This window comes from Onychomys torridus, unplaced genomic scaffold (genome assembly GCF_903995425.1).
Source record: "Onychomys torridus unplaced genomic scaffold, mOncTor1.1, whole genome shotgun sequence".
Lineage (NCBI taxonomy): Eukaryota > Metazoa > Chordata > Mammalia > Rodentia > Cricetidae > Onychomys > Onychomys torridus.
This window is the reverse complement of record NW_023414046.1, coordinates 678,707-693,499: the sequence shown is the minus strand read 5'-3', so window position 1 is coordinate 693,499 and position 14,793 is coordinate 678,707. Positions and strand designations below refer to the sequence as shown.

Genomic DNA, 14,793 nt, shown 5'->3' with positions numbered 1-14,793 from the left:
GGATTCAAGTTACAATAACTAAAAATGTTTTCTAATTGTTTTCAGGATTCTGACACTGCAGGACAGTGTAGGGTCATGGAATCCTCAGTTTGGGTAGCTGTTGCCTTGCTTGCTGACCTTGACCTTGATGTCCTCCCTATGCTGATTCCATGCTGGTCTCCACTATCCTGAATGCTTAAGGGAAGTTCCTTGTTTGTGTGTCCTGCATTTGTGGGTTAACAGCTTAGATGTAAGAAACATCAGTAGCAAACTTCTGCCCTCCAGGGTTTCTCCCATTGTGCTGTAAGCCTATACTTAAGGTTTCCTCCCTTCAATAAATGGCACTTGGCATTCTGACACAAATGACCCGCTGTCTTTTGTCTCTGTTTTGGTGAATGGGTGGTCGTAGCATGAGCCATTAGGTTCTACCGGGATCCAAGAAAGAAGGGTAGAGCTGATGGACACCTGAAGGTAAGGCTGGCCAGCAGTTTAAAAAAAGAGACGAAGCCGGGTGGTGGTGGCACACACCTGTAATCCCAGCACTCGGGAGGCACAGGCAGGTGGATCTCGAGGCCAGCCTGGTCTACAAAGTGAGTTCCAGGACAGCCTCCAAAAGCTATAGAGAAAGTCTGGGGGGGGGGGGGGACCGGGCCGTGGGGCGGTGACTAGAAGGATGAATTGAAGTGGATGCAGCTAGCTCACAGTCAGTTAATTGGACTGCTGAAGCAGGAAGGCACCGAAATTAAGAAAGGGCAAGACAGCTAAAGATTTAAAATGTAAAAAAAAGGAAATCTTCCCAATAGGAAAGAGGGATGGAAAGGAAATTTCCCATTAGAAAAGGGAGAAAATTTTTAATCAAGAAAAAAGGATTTTCCCGGTAAAAAGGGGAAATTTTAGAAACTGAGTCTAAAGTTTTTAGGGCCCTGTAGAGGAAGGATGAAGGAAAGAGAAAAGCCTCTTCCCAGTGGTAATGGAGGAAGAAAGGGCTCTTTCCAATGTAGAAGTTTCAGAATAGCTAGAGCTCTGAGCTCTTTCTGCCTGCCAGCGTAGAGCGGCAGCATCTGAGTTACAGGGAGTTGGCAGGTAGGCCTCACTGCTGCTGGCTGAACAAGCAAGCAAGCCCAGAGGTTCAAGTTTTGTTGTCTATTTGCTTAATTTTGGTTTAAATGTTTTGTTTTGTTTTTCCCTCAGAGTGGGAATAATTCAATATTTAGGATCCCTTCATGGGAAATGGTTTTCTGTTTTTTTCCCCGTATGGTAGGAATAACTCATTATTAAGTACTCTCTTCATGGGAATAAGAGGAAGTTTAAATGGGAAAGGCGTGTGAGATGGCCAGGAGAAGCAGGCAGGCAGGCAGGCAGGCAGGCAGGCAGGCAGGGACACTGTGAGAGGTGGAGCTGCAATGGAGTGGGGTGGGGTGGGGTGGAGCCCAAGCCGCAGCCTCAGCCTGCACCAAGCAAGCAGAGGCCTGGAGAGGGACAGGCACTGAAAGTTTAAATAGGCCCAACAACTTCTGGTGAAAAATGGTTTTGGTCAGGACATGGAATGCTAATTCAATGCTGTTTGAATATCCAGGAATATTAATCATACATTGTATAAAGGATGTTCTGTTCTTTTGATTGTCTTAATAAATGTTTGGATGAACGTTTGGATTTTCATGGTAGATAAACTAAAGGAACAGAATTCATAATTTTGAACTATATATTAGGTATGCTCTTGTCTGTTGATCATTACTGAAAACTCGGCTCTTTAAGTTGCTTTCTAGAAATTCTTGGAAATTCTATAGATATATTAACACCTGAAATGGATTGGGTTGTTAGCTTATTAAATAATGTTGTTGCTAAGATAAACCCATAAAAATAATCTCTTACTGATAAAGAGGTTACAAAATTATTTTTCCAGTAAATAAAATACAGGTAAATTGTTTGGTCCACATTGTTAATAATTAATGATTTACATTAATGTGTTACTTGGGATCTATAAAAAAAGGATTGTCTTTTTAAGATTTTATAAAAATAATCAAGAGTATTACCTAAAGTTACCTCTTCAAATCCTATAGAGATTGTATTTAATGCTTTTATAATAGGCATATGTAAAAAGGACCATGGAAATAGAAGCTGGTGATAGAATTGTTCAATTATTACTGCTTTCATATTTTAAATGCAAAATGGCACCTATATGTAGAACTGGAGGCTTTGGAAGTACAGGAGAAAAGGTTGATAGATAATTACATGTCCACATGGTTGGGCTTGCCCGGCGGACCACCTAACTATTTCCGGTTCAGAATAGCCGTCTCTGGGTCAGTCATCTCGCCGGACCGGGACTCTGTGGCCTTACATGGTTGCGTAAAGCGTGTGCACAGCCATGTAATCTACGCGCATGCGTGGAGTACCCACAGGAGTCCCTGTACACATGCGCGGCCCAACCTTTAAAAAGCCGGTGCCATCTTGCATGAGTCTCTTTTCTCTCTCTGTCTCTCCCCTCACGTGTGTTTCACACAGGCCTGTCACCTCTATCCTCTTTAATAAAACTCTTCTGTGGTTTTGTCGTCTTCGGGACGTGTTCCTAGCACCAAATAAATAACTAACAAAGGTGTTTTGACAAATAGTTATTAATGATAAACAGCCTAAATTAAAAATAAAATTATATGGGATTGAGATTGAAAGATTACTGGATTCTGGTGCTAGATATATCTATAATTTCACAAGAATCCTGAGATCCCAACTGGCCTCTACTAGAAGTCAGGTACATGGAGGCTATTGCAAGATCTTAGAGCTGTAAATAAAACCATGCTTCTCATGGGAGCAACACAGCCTGGTTTGCCTGCCCCTGTGGCAATTCCTAAACATTGGCATTTAATTGTGATTGACTTATATGGATAATTTATTGGCTGCTAAAGATAAAAACTTGTTTTTGATGCCTTTTCTAAATTATAGGAGGTTCTTAGCCTGGCTAATTTACAAATAGCCCCAGAAAAGGTGCAAGTATCCTTTCCCTGCCATTATTTATAGATCTTTCTTCTCCCTTATTGTATTTGATATTCTGTTTTACTCATTCACTTACTGGAGTGTTTTAGCAAACAGGTCCTATTCTATGGGTACATCCCCCAGCTTATCCAGTGAAAACCATTACTCCTTTATCCTCAGGCTGTTGCTCAGATTACATTTAAGGGAATCAAGATCAGTGTTCAAACTTTTTGTAAGGAGCCAGATATTGTGGTGACCACGTACACCCAGTCTCAAATAGCATGGTTGCAAGCTAATGAAGGATGTAAAGAATCATTGTCTTCATGCTTTTGCTTATATTGGGAGTGCCTAAATGCATAAAGACTGATAATGGTCCCCCTACAGCAGTACGGGATTTTCAAAATTCTGCCAAGATTTTTCTATTGTTAATAAGACTGGTATTCCTTATATTCCTCAAGGACAGGCTATAGTAGAATGCTGCCATTGTGCCTTAAAAACATATATTGCTAAAGTAAAAAGGGGGGAGCTAGGGGCTCATGGCTCCTCTCCACATTCTATTGTTTCCCTTGTTTTATACATTTTAAAATTTTTATCAGTGGATTCTGCTGGAGTATCCATTACAGATAAGCAATAGAGGGCTCTTGTTGCAAATCATCCTCTGGTGCGATGGAAGGATCTTTCTACTGGTACTTGAGGAGACCTGGTCTGGTGTTGGTGTGGGCCCAGGGATCTGTCTGTGTCTTTCCACAGGACAATGAGGTTCCTCTTTGGGTTCCTGAGCACTGTGTGTGCCCTGTGGCTGCTGCCAAATCCCAACATGGCGAAGACCTATTGGGCCTTTGTGAAAAACTCTCCCCTTCTAATGCCAATGGGGACTGAGAGCCCAATATGTCCAGCCTTGGCAAGCATTAACATAAGCCTAGGAACTGTAGCCATGTGGTCGGATTCTTCAGAAGGTAATGTATGGTAACTGCTCTTTCAAGTATGTTTGAGAACGTGTCACCAGACACCTTGGAGATTAAGGATAACCCTGAAGGTCACTGGCCTTCATTTGTTAACAGTAGCATACCAGCTAAGCCTTTTCATTTTTGCAATCCTCTGCAAGCTGGTGTAGTACCTACTTTCCAGGAGTACTGTGCAACATTTATTGGCCACCTGAAATTCATCTAACCCCTTTTGAAGATACTTCAAAATCCATGAGCCTGAATGTAGCCCTTATGAGACCATTAGTTCTGCTCCTTGTTTGCTGTCTTTTTTTTTTTTTTCTTTATGGTTCTTAGTTGTTCTTTTACAGAGCTTCCATCAGCTTAAGTTGTGCTAGGATCAAGAAAAATGAGCCTTCGTGGTTCGTGTTCCTGGAGCTGTGTCCGTGCCAGTGGACTGTGGCAGTTAGACACAGATGATGCTCACACGTTCCATAAGAGAATTTGACACCGCTGTTGCTGTTATTGCAATGGCGGCCACTGCTGCTACTGTTTCTGGGATTGCCCTTTCACTATAGCTAGCACAGTGGAGACCCTGGCAGCAAAAGTAGCTACCATAGTTAATTACTCTTTCATTCTATTGGGCACGTTAAATTTAATTCAGTAGTTATATACATTTCAATTGGCTTTGAATGTTATAAATTTATAAACTCAAGTTCCATTTGTTTTGGGGATACCATCTTACAAGGACTCCAATTTGCAGTAAGGCTCGTTAAGGAAGGGAATGGCTCAATTGCCTTTAGCCTACTGCCTATGGGTGGGTTAGGACTTCTGTTGGTCTTTTCTGTGTCACACAGATTACAAGCCCAGCACCACTTTGAGATCCTTGGCAGCTGTTAACTCTACAACTCATGTGGTTGAGCCTGTATGATAATGAGCATTCAGAGATGGGTAACGGGGGGGGGGGGGGGGGGCACTCACCAACCTAAGGCAGAGCACCTGTGTGGCCAGGACAGGTGTTTCCATGACAGGTAAGGTGACCTGTTGATGTCCCATGCAACCGAAGTCAGAAGCTCATTTTTTAGTAAAAAGGGGGGACCTGTAAGGTCCTGGAACCCCCAATTTGGGTAGCTGTTGCCTTGCTTGCTGACCTTGACCTTGATGTCCTCCCTATGCTGATTCCCTGCCGGTCCCCACCCTCCTGAATGCTAAGGGAATTTCCTTGTTTATGTATCCCGCATTTGGGTGTTAACAGCTTAGATGTAAAATTGTAAACATCAGTAGCGAACTTCTGCACTCCCATTGTGCTGTAAGCCTGTATTTAAGGTTTCCTCCCTTCTTCAATAAAGGGCATTCAGCATTCTGCCCTTCTCTATAGTTAAATCCTCACCCGTTTTCCCATTTCCCCCTTCAGACACCTGTTCCCTGTTACTCCATCTCTGTTACTCCCCCACAGCCCACAGTGATCTCTTCTTACTTTTCTGGTTACTGCAGTCACTCCAGGTTGTGTGCTTATATCTGAAGATTTGTAGCTAGGAACTTCTAACTCAGTGTTTGTTTACTTGAGGATTGTCTATTTTGATTTTCAGTATGGCTAGTTTTTGTTTATGGCATTTTTCTTTCCTATGGTCTTGTTTATGTTGTTGCTGGTCAGATTATTGGTTGTATTCTTTCTCCATTTTGAGAAATAGTAGTTTGCTGTCTTGCTCTTAGATGATTACTCTCCAGTTCTCCTGTATTTCTCTCTTCTTCACATGAAATTTATTATTTCCCATGTTCTCATGGATGATTCTCTGACTCTCCTGTGTATGTTTTGCCTTTATTTATTTATCTGTAGTGCTGCTTTAGTGAAATCAAGTGTGTTAATTGCTGACTATCTTGACATGCACTTATGTCTCCAATTTTAAGAGCATAATTTTCTTTGTGTAACAAGATGTTTGATGATGATTTTCTCTTTAGGCTTCAAATGTCTTTTCATGCTCTCCTGTCTTTGGGGTCATTGACTAGACACCTGGTAGAATTCTATTGCTTGGGTATTTCATGTGGTCTGACATTGTTCTCTAACAGCTTTTACTATTAATTTTAACTCTTCCATTTTGATCCCTTTATTTGAAAAGAAAGCAACCATCTCTTCATTGTTCATAAAAGAGAAACAGTTAGAAATGGCTGATTCTCCAGTAAGGTCAGTGGTCGTTTCCACTCTTTATCTAAAAATGTTATACTTTCATGTATTAAAAGCCTTTAATTTTCTGATTCTGATAATTTTAAAAAAAATTATGAATAATTCTGCAGAGAGACAAACAACAAAATCACACACTGAAGTTAAACAGTCCCAATGACTATGCAACTCAGTGTCCTTTTATACAATTAGAGTCATCATAGGGAAGAGAAGCTCTGGAGCCTCACAAGGGATTTTATATTTTCACAATCAAATATATTTTGATTTCCTTATCTACCACCAAAACCCAAAAAAACTTTGACAGAATTAGAACTAGAAACTTAGCTGTACATCCTTTTCTTTAACTTGTGTCCATTACCTGCATTCAGTCCCTGATAATTTAACTTTTCTTGTTCTTTCTTCTCCATGTTATATTGTGTCCATATTTGCACTGTTTCTATATACATATAGTATTGGGTGGATTCTGCATATGAATGAAAATGTGGTGTCTCTTTTCTAAAAGTGTATGACTGCACTTAATATTACACATTTTGGATCCATCCATTTTCCTTCAGATTCTTTTTCTTTTTTTTCTTTTTTTTTCCTTCTATTTTTTTCCTTCAGATTCTTATTTTTCTCTTCAGCTGAATTGTTCTCCATTTTATTCAGTTTTCATTGTTCATTCATCTATTGATAGATAACTATTCTGATTCCCATACTTTTCCTTCAGTGATTAAAACACAAGTAAACATGGGGTATAAATATCTCTGTGGTGGGGTGTGTTGTTCTCTGGGTATATGGCCAGGAGTGAAAGAGCTGAGTCATATGTAACTTCTCTCTTCAGCTTTTTCATTATCTCCAAACTGATTCCCACAGTGGCTGTATTAATTTGTGCCATCCCTTCATCAGCAGTGAATAAGGTTTTCTTTCTCTCCATATCCCCTGGAAAATGTGTTGTCAGGTTAGTTGATGACAGCCATTCTACCTAAAGTGAGGCAGTATTTCCAAGTAGTTTTCATGTGTGTTTCCGTGGTGGCCTTTTTGGGATCCTGAACATTGGCCATTTGAGGTCCTGTCTTTAAAAAGTGTCTATTTGGTCCATTTGACCATATATTGACTCGCAGTTTTATTTCCTCAGTATTTAGTTAATTTAATTTTTGGTAAATTCTTGTGATGAGCCGTATCCAAAATATCACTGATACAGCTGTACCCTAAACATTTTGTGAGTTTTTTTTTTTAACTTCCCTAAATTGTGTGTGTGTGTGTGTGTGTGTGTGTGTGTGTGTGTGTGTGTGTGTGTGTGCTGGCGCGCATGCGTGCCTGCTGAGGTCCAGAAGAGGGCACGGATCCCCTGGAGTTGGAGTTATCAACCCTCTGACATGGGTACTGAACTCATGTCCTCTGGAAGATCATTCAGTGCTCTTAACCACTGAGCCACCTCTCCAGCCCCGTTTTTTGTTTGTTTGTTTGTTTGTTTTTTAGCTGAGGATTGAACCCAGGGCCTTGCGCTTGCTATGCGAACACTCTGCTACTGAGCTAAATCCCCAACCCTTCCCTAAGTTTTTATTGGTCTTTGGGAGTGTAGGGACATATTCTTCAAAACTTCTGAAATTATTATTTGTCTCTATTGACTTATGCATATTATTAGGAAAATTTTGGATTATAGCAAATATGTCTGCTGCAGAGTTTTTTATCTGTTCTTAGTGGCCCAAATATTCTCATAAAATTAATTCAATAGAAATCTTATGTTAATGTTAAAATGACAGAATACAGTGCTGTTACAATTTTTGCTAGGGTGGAAAAAAAAACAAAAATTTTGGCTATAAAATCAGTCCTATATTCTGTCTTCTATCCCTACCCCTTGCTATTTAATGGAATAGCATTGTACCTAGAGTTTAAACATCACAACTGAGCCTGTTAGAATAGAGTCATGTAAGGCCCAAGTACACACAGGACTGATTTGGGTTTTAGCATGATCTATAGTAACTGCAATTAAAGCACATTTCCTCATCATGAATTTTCCTTCTGAGACATGTCTGTTGTGATCCTGTATAACATAAACACAGCATCCAATAAAAGATAACTGTGTGCAGACCTTAAATATATTTCTTGTTTCATGTATACTGCTTGTAAGACTATTGTCTCATCCTGTTTTCACAGAGTTAGAACATTCATGGTAGAATGTGACTATATTTGAAATCATCTTTTTGAGTAATTACCTTAGCTCACCTACATTCCATCTCCTTATATCTAGGAAAGCACATCCAGGTAACAAGTGGTCAAACCATACTTCTTTGTTTCAGGGTCTGATGACATTCAGGGATGTAGCTGTGGACATCCCCCAAGAGGATTGGGAATGCCTTCTACTCAGAAGGCTTTGTGCATTGATGTAATGGTGGAGAATTACAACAACCTGGTCTTTGTGGGTGAGAACACTTTGCTTGTATAATTCCTAACCCATCTTTTGTTTGTTGACTTCATAGAATGTAAAATCTGTTAAGCTGTCCTGAAAAAGATACAGGAAATAAGGTAAAATTTAGTAGTAGGCAAAAACTTTTTTATGCTATTTAGTTTTCTCTTTCCTTTTCCCATTCCAGAGGTGTCATCCACCCTTCATTTTGGTTCCAAGATTCATCCATAAACTCAGTAGCATATATTTCCACTCATATCTTCAAGCTCCATGTCCATTATTACAATTGACATAATTTTAGTGTGAAAGATATACACACCGAAAATAATAAATATACTGAAGACTTTGAAAACACATATCAATCAAGAAATCTTGCCTAAATTCCTCTGCTTTTTGTTTTCATGTACTGAGCTTAGTACAGTCTTAAGACTCCTGTATTCTTTGTAAAAGTTTTGGCATGGGTCATGGGCTACCTCAAAGAACATGTGGATTATGTATTGGAGGTAGGCATGATTGCCTGTCTGGAAAGAATGAGATTGTCCTGGTATGTGGAGAGAGGAGAGTAGCCATAACTAGGTTGGGCTCCTGAATGAGCAGGAAAACAATGAAGGCTTCCATGAAAGAGAAAGCAAAAGCCCACAATGGTTTTGCCATATTCAATTCCACTTGAAAGAATTCCTGATCATTTAACTTAGTGTTGTGCCTGGCTCCAGGACATATCAGTCTGTTATAATAGCTGTTAGAAGGATTGTGCCTATTGCACTTGAACTATGGTGACTTAATACTAGTACAAAATGAGTTTTATTTGATTCTGCTGAAATCAGATTGGAATAATTTTACAAAATTTTAAGTCTAACCTGAGTTCATGAAGTAGGATTATTCTGTAATTGCATTCCTTGTATGTATATCTTCATATTATATCCTTCATTTTCTTCCCAGTGGAGAATACACAGACACCCTTCTGGGAAATAATCCCAAGGGTCGGTGTATAGAGTGGACTTGAGAATAATCCTATGAGGAAAGTTAACAAATATACAGCAGTGTGTGGAAATAGTGGAGGTTAGAAATAAGCGATAGCTGCCCATGACAGCCCTGCCTCAAATGATCTAGAGCCTCTGATGTCTACCAGAACTCTGTTTTTGCACCCATTACTTTTGAAGAATCTAGTGTGTTTTTCTAGAGAGAAAAATAAGCCCTTTGATGCTTTTAAGTAAGACTTTAATCTTGAAAGGAATTGGGTCTTCTGGACAGTATTCTTCATTTCCTATCACTTAGTAAGTATAACCTAGGATTAGATTAAACTACTCTGCATTAATTTCTGAGAAGAAATATTTAAAGATAGGGACATGTATTCTAAATATAATCAGTCAGCTCTATCCCAAAGCTAACGCGCGCAAAAGGTTTATTTATTTATTATAGTGTTCTGCCTGCATGTATCCCTGCAGGCCAGAAGAGGGCACCAGATCTCATTGCAGATGTTTGTGAGCCACCATGTGGTTGCTGGGAATTGAACTCAGGACCTCTGGAAGAGCAACCAGTGCTCTTAACCACTGAGCCATCTCTCCAGCCCCCAAAGCTAATTCTTGGCTGTCAATTCTTTTTTACATCTTTTTCCCAGTTAGAGATTTTTTTAAAAAAAGATGAGATATCTGTTACAAATCACTGACCTTTGGAGGCTGTCATGCTGTTTTTGTGAGAATCCATATAATAATAATGAATGAAAAATGTCCACTATTGGGAGTTCTAATCTAAATAGTGCCAGGTTCATTTATCTTAAAAGTGAACTTAGGAAGACAGTAATTTACCGCATGTTTATTATTGTAACAAGTCCTATTAATCTAATTGTACTTATTTTCAGAGAACTATTGCAAATGTCATTCTGTCCATCAACATGTGAAGACTGAAACAGAGTCTTGTCAGTGTAATGAGCTTGGCAAATTGCTTCATGACCCCTCCATAAATGCAGTTTATAAAATAAGTGAAACTACAGAAATCTCTAATAACTGAAGATGCAGTAATCACAGGGATGCCCTTATTGACTCTTCAAATCCAGATAAACATGAAAGCATGCACACTGGAGAAGAACCTTGCAAATCTAAAAACTGTGAGAAAATCTTTAAATTTGAGTTCCAATATTACTCAAGATCAGAGACTCTACACTACAAAGAAAGAGCACAGGCAGCGAGAATATGATGATTATTTCAGTGCTGCATACAGTCTTTTGCAACAAACTATCTACATTGGAGAGACACCACACCAGTGTGGGAAATGTGGGAAATGTTTCAAGACTGCCTCGTACCTCAGTGTACATCAGAGAATTATACTGGAATTAAACCCTACAAGTGCAACGTTTGTGAAACATCCTTTACCTAGTTGTCAAGTCTTAAAATACATCAAAGACTTCTTACTGGAGAGAAACCTTACAAATGCAAAGAATGTGGTAATCCCTTTTTTGAATTATCACTTCTTAACAGGCATTACATAATCCATACTGGTGAAAAGCCTTACAAATGTGAGGTATGTGACAAATCCTTTACCTTGAACTCAACCCTTAGAAGACATCAGAAAATTCTTTACTGGGGAGAAACCTTACAAATGTAAGGAATGTGACAAATCCTTTATCGAACACTCAGATCTTAGAATACATCAGAGTGTTCATACTGGAGAGAAACTTTGCAGATGTAAGGAATGTGACAAGTCTTATACTAGCTGCTCAGGCCTTAGAAGACATCGGAAAATTCATACTGGAGAGAAACTTCACAAATGCAAAGACTGTGACACATCCTTTATCCATATTGCAAGGCTTAGAAAACATCAGAGAGTTCATACTGGAGAGAGACCTTACAGTTGTAAGGAATGTCACAAATCTTTTACTAGGTGTGAATATCTTAGAGCACATCAGAAAATTCATACTGGAAAGAAACCTTACAAATGCAAACTATGACATATTCTATATACATATTACAAGACTTAGAAGACATCAGAAAATGCATACTAGGATGAGAAATAGCATTGTAAATAATGTGATATAGCATTTATATGCTATTCTCTGCTTACAAATCACAACAATGTATGTAATAGAAACACAAAGACCAGAAATTTTTGAAAGCCTTTAATGAGGTTTAAATCTTAGAAAATATCAGAGTTTATGCTAAAATAAAATTCTCCAAATGTTACTCTAGTAAAAGCTTCTTATTTCTTTTAATGTGTACGTGTGTTTTGCTTCTGAGAGCTGCTGGTAGCAAAAGGACATGAGAATATACAGCAGGTGACAACTAGTGTTCAGAAGGTCATCCTGTCAGAACCAAGGATTCTGGTGGAGGGTAACATCATGCAAGGCATTTCAGAACTACTCCCTTTTGAATGAACTGGCTGTTTTCTTTTGTAAATTTCTTGTGCAATAACAGCTATGATACCTTCCCATTACGATGCATTTTCATAATATATATGTAATCTCATGATTACACCTCAGTCTTATGGGCACATATATCTGTGGGTGGTCAGGTAGATAACTTTTCATTTAGCTGTATAATTTGATATATAGAAAATATACTGGGATATGATTCATAGCCAGATCTGTAGCATGAATCTTAAAAGGTCTTATTAATAAAATCAAACCTGAAGCCAGGTATTTGGGTGAATGCTGGAAGATCAGAGAAGCAGAACAAGCCATAGCTACCTCACCTGGCCAACTTCTCAGCTGATCCTATTTCCTCAGACTGGAAGGCTCTCTCTCCTCATATCCAAATGGCACTCAGCTGAACTGCTTCGCAAAAGACTGAAAGCTTAACCTGCCTAAAAAGCTTCTAGTTTCTGGTCTTCACACCTTATATACTTTTCTGCTTTCTGCCATCATTCACTGGGATTAAAAGCTCACTTTCTGGGATTAAAGGTGTGAGTCACCATGCTTTGCTGTATCCTTCAACACAGAGATCCAGGTAGTTCTCTGCCTCTGGAATGCTAGGATTAAAGGCGTGAGTGCCACCATTTTCTAGCCTCTGTATCTAGTGGCTGTTCTGTTCTCTGACCCCAGATAAGTTTATTAGGGTGCACAATATTTTGGGGAACACAATACCACCACACAGATCCATTTTCCCATGATACTGTAGACACTTAAAGCCTGCTTTGTTCTATTTGCTCAGACTAACAGAATAATAATTTCTCTGCAGTCTAACACAAACTGCACATGTTTACCTCATTTTTACCTCAGAGTAACTTCAAACTAGACTAAAGGCCTTTTGACATAAATCATAAGTTTAAAACTTTACAGTTATACATAAGGTCAAAGCCTCAGGTGTCTAACACAACAGACCTTAAGAAAAGCCTGCCAATTCTTCACCTGCCAAGTCTGCTGATAAAAAGCTATGGCTCAGAATTTGACATATTGCACTCCCTCTTGTCCTGAGACTTTGGAACCTTGTGTTACTATGATAATGACTCTGCTCCTTAATGATCTATTCCAGGAATGTCCTATAACATTGAGGGTTTTGAAACTTCTCAGGATTGCAAGGAGTCTCCTGTTAGAAATATGAGGAGCTGCTCTAGGTCCCACCCCTGGGCACCAGCCATCCCAGGAAGACCTGCCCAACTTGGCCCCAGTTTCTGACCATTCAGCAGGCCCAGCAGGAAGGCTCCTCTTTTCCAAGACTGCAGGCAGACCCTGCAATCTCCACATCCAGCCCCCACACCCATCTGCCTGAGACCCCAGCCACTTCCTGAGACTCAGAGACCAACCCCCAGCTTCCATTCTGCCCCAGAACTCCCACCTGGACCAGAGGTGAGTGGCTGGGGTCACACCCAGAGAGGCCCACACCTAGGTCCAAGCCCTGGGCACCAGCCATTCCCAGAAAGACCTGCCCAACTTGGCCCCAGTTTCCAGCCATTTGGCAGGCACTGAGAGAAGGCTCCAGTTTTCCAAGACTGCAGGCAGACCCTGCAATCTCCACACCCTGCCCACACACCCATCTGCCCGAGACCCCAGCCACTTTCTGAGACTCAGAGACCAGCCCCCAGCTCCCATCTACCCCAGAACGCCCATCCATCAGGACCAGAGAGATACCAGTCACTTCTGGAGACTTAGAAAACAGCCCCTGGCTTCCATCCTGTCCTGGAACTCCTATCTGGACCACAGTCCCCAGCTACCATCTGACCTGGAACTCCCATCCTGCCCTAGAACTCCCATCTGGACAAGAGGAGCTCCCATCTGGACAAAATAAGGAGACCCCAGGGACTTCCTGAGACTCAGCCTTCAGCCCCCAGCTCCCATACAGCCAGCACTCTCATCTGGACCAGAGCTCCCATCCGGGCCCAGAGGTTCCATCTGGACCAGAGAGAGGCTCCATAAATCTGTGAGCTCTACCTGGACCAAGTGCACTGATAAGACCAAGAACAAATCCATAAGGAGATGGGCAGACGTCAAAGAAGAAGTACATACAACAAAATAAAGAGCCATACAGCATCACCAGAACCTAGCAATTCTCCAACAGCTAGACCTGAACATCATGAAATGGAAGAAGAAGAAGAAGAAAACAACCTTATAAGGAACATCATGAAGAGGCTAGAGCCTTATATAGAAGAAATCAAAAATAAAGTAGAGGAACAGACAAGCAAAACATGGGAAGAACAATATTAAAAACTAGAGGAAAGGACAATTAAAGCAGAAGAAAACAATAAGTCCTTGAAAGAAAATTATGAAAAAGCAAGGGAAACAGTCCAAGACCTGAAGAGGGAAATAGAAAAAATGAAGAAGACACTAGCAGAAGGAATGCTGGAAATAGAGAATCTGAGTAAACAAACAGGAACTTCAGATGCAAGTATAACCAACAGAATGCAAGAGATGGTGTTGGAGATACGATAGAAGAAATGGATTCATCAGTCAAAGAAAACACTAAAGTCAAAAAAGTCATGACCCAAAATGTCCAAGAAATTTGGGACACCATGAAAAGACCAAACCTCTGAATAATAGGGATCAAGGAAGGAGAAGAATACCAACTCAAAGGCACAAAAAATATATTTAACATGATCATAGAAGAAAACTTTCCCAACTTAAAGAAGGAAATGCCTATGAAGATACAAGAAGCCTATAGAACACCAAACAGACTAGACCCCCCAAAAAAGTCCCCTCACCACATATAATTAAATAACTAAATGTACAGAATAAAGAAAGAATATTAAGGGCAGCAAAATAAAAAGGCCAAGTGACTTATAAAGGCAAATCCATCAGAATAACACCCAATTTCTCAATGGAGACTTTGAAAGCCAGAAGGACCTGGACAGATATAATGCAGACACTAAGAGACCATGGATGCCAGCCTAGACTAATATACCCAGCAAAACTTTCAGTCATCATAGATGGA

At 40.1% G+C, this 14,793-nt stretch overlaps 1 pseudogene; it reads left to right on the top strand.

Moving 5' to 3' along the window:
* Positions 1-8,383: 8,383 nt before the first annotated feature.
* Positions 8,384-14,793, top strand: part of LOC118576617 — a 33,669-nt pseudogene continuing 27,259 nt past the window's right edge.